Below are 5762 nucleotides of genomic sequence, written 5' to 3'. Positions count from 1 at the left end.
CATAATTGGTTTAAACAATGTTTTATTAAATCAAACATGATACAAAAATACAACGATAAACAATAGGGACACGAACTCAAGCAAACGCTTATATTACGCGCCCTACGTAGTAGGAAAATAACGCAAATATGATGTCGGACAAGCAATACTTATCAATTGTTGAACTATCTACAAGAAGAGCATAGTTAAAGTAAATCAGAAAGAATAAGAAAAAGCTAGCAGGAGGAAGAGGGGGGAGGGTGGAGGAGGGAGGAGAAAACGGTAGGTACATATAAAAGATGAAGTTGGCAGCGCATACAAATAAGAATATACATAGTACATTACAAACCATAGTCCTGTGGCAAGTAAGCAGTAGCTCGCTAAATATACATTTGAAAAATGCATATAAAATAAGGTTTGTTGGCTTGAATATGGGTACTGAGTCAAATCAACAGAAACGACCAGATTCATGGATAAACGATTGGACACTTTCAAAAACAAGCTTGTTAGTGCAAAGAGAAAGGTTTTCGCTACCATTTAACAATATTTCAACATGTCTGTAATTAACAGGAAGTGCGTTTATTGTAGACAGGCGAGCATCTACGTACAAAGGACAATGTGTCAAATAATGGTCAGCTGTTTCGTTCGGGTAGCCGCAAGCGCACTGTGGGTTTCCCTGTAGGTGGCGTTTACACAGGTCAGAATTCAAATTACTCATGTTTAGGCGCATTCTGCAGTGGTGAATCTCTTCCAGTCTTTTACCACAGTAATAATAGGCAGGTACGTTATAATCAGGAGTAGATAAATAGCGTTTGAAATCGCTGATTGAGTTAGTTGTTTTGATGTTGTCTGGCAAGGTGTTCCACAGGACAGTAGTAGATGGTATAAAAGATCGACGGTATAATTCAGTTTTGCACATGGGGACTCTTCTTTCTAATGGTCTTCTATGATGGTATGGGTTAACATCAGAAGTTAAAGGTGGCAAGAGATCTGATAAGTAATGAGGGCATTTGCCATATACCATCTTGTAATATAAAATCAGTTTGTGTCTGCTCCGTCTTTCTTTTAGGTTACAAAATCCGCTTTCTTTATACAGTTTATCGTGGCTGGTGCCGCGCACACCACCGATTATAGTCCGAATGGCTTCCAAATGTAGTTTTTCGAGTGCAGTTGACCAGTACTCTGTGCAGTTGTCCCATATGATGTCTGCGTAGTCAAAATGTGGAAGAACAAAAGATTTATACATAGTTTCCAGACTTTTACGATTTAATCTATATTTATAATATCTTAAACAATTAATTAATAAGGTGACCTTTTTTATGATGCTTCTCACTTGGAAGTCCCACTTACAATCATTCTGCAAGATTACGCCAAGGTGTTTATGTTGGTTCACGTTTTCCAAAACAATATTATTAAAAATGATTGGTTCGGTTGGTATATTATCACGTTTTATGTCTAACAGTTCCGTTTTTGCTTCGTTAAATTTAACTTTCCACTGTTTTGCCCAGGTATTAATTTTATATAGGTCTGCGTTCAAAATCTGTGCTCGTCTAGTTGGATCTTCTAAGGACATAGACATGCTCGTGTCATCAGCAAACAACTTTATAACAGATTCAGTATCATTCACAATGTCGTTAATATATATCAGGAATAGCAAGGGGCCTAGAACAGAACCTTGTGGAACACCTGCCGGGATACATTTTAATGCAGACTTAGCACCCTTAATAACAACCGCCTGGTGGCGATTTGTTAAATAATCGTGAAACCATTTCAACAATTGTCCTCTAATTCCTACTAGTTCCAGTTTATATAATAACCCTTTGTGCCAGACTTTTTCAAATGCCTTTGACACATCACAAAAAACAGCTTGAGTGGTAATTCCCATATCGTAATTTAAACAGAACTCGTCATAAATAGAAGCCAGTTGACAACTGGTAGAGTCACCAGGAATAAATCCTGACTGTGCCGGTGTTAATATATCATTTCGCTGTAAAAAGGTGTAAACATGGCTGTGGACACAGCGCTCCATTACCTTCCCAACACAACTTAATAATGAAATTGGTCGATAATTGTTACAACAATCTGCTGGGCCGGCTTTGTAAATAGGAGTGACATGAGCCGTCTTCCACAAACTAGGATATATACCTTCTCTAAGGCTTCTATTAAACAAATATGTCAGGGGTTCTGCTATGGCGTCAACAGCAGCAACTAGAAGTCTGTTGTGAATGAGATCCGGACCAGTGGCTTTACCTTTATCAAGGGCTTTAATAACCTCTTTAACCTCGTCGACTGTAAGATAAATCTCATTAAGTTCGCTGTCGAAAAAATCAGCTTGAGGCAAATTGTCGTCTGGCGTTTTAAGAACGGAATTTTGTATGAAAAAATTGTTCAGAACGTTAGCTTTTTCCTGGTTTGACTGGTAAATCTTGCCTTCAAAATTAATCGGAGGAATTTCATCAACACCAAGTCCTTTCTTGTCCATAAATGACTTGTAATCATAATTGTTATATTTTTAATTTTCAGAGCTTGTTTTTAATCCGAATATAACATATTTATATGTTTTTGGAATCAGAACATGATGAAGAATACAATAAAAATAATTTTGGATCGTTTTATAAAAACATAATTTTAATTTCAATTTTCAGATTTTTAATAACCAAAGTCATTAATTAATTTGTAAGCCTCCATGCTGAAACGCAATACCGAAGTCAGGCCTTTGTCGAAAATTCCTTGGCCAAAATGTCAATCAATTTGATTGAAAATTGAGGGTGTGACAGTGCCGCCTCAACTTTTACAAAAAGCCGAATATAACGTCATAAAAAACATTTATCAAAAAAATGAAAAAAAACCGTCTGGGGATATCATACCCAGGAACTCTCATGTAAAATTTCATAAAGATCGGTCCAGTAGTTTAGTCTGAATCGTTCTACACACACACACACGCACAGACAGACACACACACACACACACACATACACATACACCACGACCCTCGTCTCGATTCCCCCTCTATGTTAACAAATTTAGTCAAAACTTGACTAAATGTAAACAGGCGCGGTTTTGCTAACAGTTGTGAGAACAGCGCGCTTTCTTGCTAAGCAAAATACGCTGCTGCGCTATACTTGCTTGTCAATTTCACTTCGTTTATCACGTAAACATTACCAATGACTTCCTTGTCGCGGGGATTGACGAAGCTGTTTTGTCTCCTTAAAAAAATGAAGTGCGTTCACTTTTTTTCCTGTGAGTTCGACAGATTGACTAAATGTAGTAATTTTGCCTTACGCGACTTGTTTGTTTTTGTTTTGGTAGGAGGGGTTCGGAATTCTTGCCCCCTATTATATCTGTACAGAAATTCACGTGTACGTAATCTGGAACGCCGAAGAAGAAGAACGTGTACGTAATAAGATACAATTACTAGAAAGGCAACAAGGTAACAACACATACAAAAGGAATACTTTTTTACTGAGAGTATAGCATAGTTCAACACCATTAAACGCCACAAGAAGAAGGAAAATGACAACAGGAAAGTTCCTTGTCTGCATTGTTTGTCAGGCGTGTTATATTTAAATCATCGGCTTTTTTCACTTCACCAACACGCACACAACAGCATCAGTTGTTGTGCATTGTTGAATTTTGTGCCAAGGGGTGCGACAACTAAATGTGCATAATAATGAGACGTCACACGCTTGCTGAGTGATGGTCGAGGAAAGAGAAAAGGACACTGTGTGTACGTGTGTGTGTGTGTGTGTGTGTGAGTGTGTGCGTGTGTATAAACACAAATACTCATTATGTTGTTTTGGGATTGAAAGGAAGCTCACAAATCAAGAAAATCCGGTTAATGCAAAGAAGTTTCATGTGACTTATGATACCAAGACCATACTTATATGTCAACACTTGCTCGGCCGTAAGTTTTCGGCATGCCTGTAATTTACTAGTACTGGTGGGGATAATCAGGTGCGATAAGTTTCATTATGTAAGGCCCACAGATTGACTAAATGTATTGATTTCGCAATAATTGTACAGGTTGCATCCCTACTGATGTCTGGTGAGCTTTTTGTCCGTATCCAGCGTGTAAGAAAGAATATGAAAGTCGTCACTGGTGATTTTGCCGAGAATGACATCATTCTTATTTTTCACACCGTCCATACATGAGCGTATTGCCCCAGGATCAATCAGCAGTTATTTAACTTATTATCCCATGGGCAGCCTAGACATGTCCGGAGACTGTCTCAAGTTTCGGCAGAAAAAGCTTAAATACGCTTGAAGTGTTTTACTATGAAAGTACTTTACATACCGAAAAGGACAACAAACAAACTGACAGCGCATAAGCATTTACATGTTTACGAGTTAGCTGGTATAATATCTCACTTATTTGATGTAAAAAGACAAAGTAAACATTCTGTCCATATCACGTACACAATTATCCTTCAACACTAACAACATACACGGGAGTATTCTTGTCTGATTGCATCTGATAGATGTAAGCCAACAGGCGCCTATGATTCATTACTTCATATTCTGGTCCATCATGTACAAGGTAAACTTGGCATGCTTTTCTTCCAATTTGAAACTGCACAGAGCTGCTATTGTATGTGCAAGTTCGCTAAGTTCCTAGCATTCAAATTTCCTTTTGGGCGTTAGGACTCTTGTGCATGTTAAACTTGCAGAGCTGACCAAAATGACCATATTTTGTCGTGGTAATATTCAAAATTGATTGGGTCATCATGAGTGAATGTTAACAATCGTTGACCCCGGAAAAAGCAATCCATGATAGTTCCACACATTACACAAACAGCGTGATTGGCATTGACTTTGACAATCAACGTTTCATCTGAAGCTCACAACTATACACCACTAGGATTGGTCACATCAATTCTATGACAACATTGTTGTTGTTGTTGTTGTTATTCTTGTTACCGAGCTTATTGTGGAGGAAAACAAACCTCGTACAAAATGATGACAATAAAACAATCCTCCTCCAACAGATTTAGTTGACCAGGCCAATGTCGGGTCAACGCATCAAGCGGGATTGCCCGGTTGTTGTTAACAATTAAAAGGGCAATAATCACCACATTCGAGATCGCAAAGCAATTCTATTATCGCAAACTGTGAATGCAGACGATGTTATAATGAATTCATACGATGATCACATTCTTCAATGAATTAGGTAAACTCTATCTTCAATTAATTGGGTTCACTCCATCTGCAATAAATGGTTTTCAATTTACAACAAAGGATTTGTAATCTACAGTAAAAAGGCTGCATTAGTTCGACACAGAAAGGGTTTCACTCAATCTACCAGGACTGTATTTCAAGGAATATTAGTTCCAATGAGTAGGTTACAAGTGATTATTAAATCAATCTGTTGACTGTTATGAGAAATTCAATGCCCTTCCAACCGGGAAATGTACAAAATGCAATGCCTTCCAACCGGGAAATGTACAAAATGCAACACACACACACACACACACACACACACACACACACACACACACACACACACACACACACACACACACACAAGCACACATACACACACACACACACAATGTACCTGCCTGATATTCGTATGTCTGTCCATCGGTCTCTCCCTCTCTCTCTCTCTCTCTCTCTCTCTCTCTCTCTCTCTCTCTCTCTCTCTCTCTCTTTCTCTCTCTTTCTCTCTCTCTCTCTCACTCTCTCTCTTTCTCTCTCTCTCACTCTCTCTCTCTCCCTCTCTCTCTCTGTCTGTCTCTCTCTCTGTCTCTGTCTCTGTCTCTCTCTCTCTCTCTCTCTCTCTCTCT

This window comes from Littorina saxatilis, linkage group LG8 (assembly GCF_037325665.1).
Source record: "Littorina saxatilis isolate snail1 linkage group LG8, US_GU_Lsax_2.0, whole genome shotgun sequence".
NCBI lineage: Eukaryota > Metazoa > Mollusca > Gastropoda > Littorinimorpha > Littorinidae > Littorina > Littorina saxatilis.
This window is presented reverse-complemented; position numbering follows the sequence as displayed.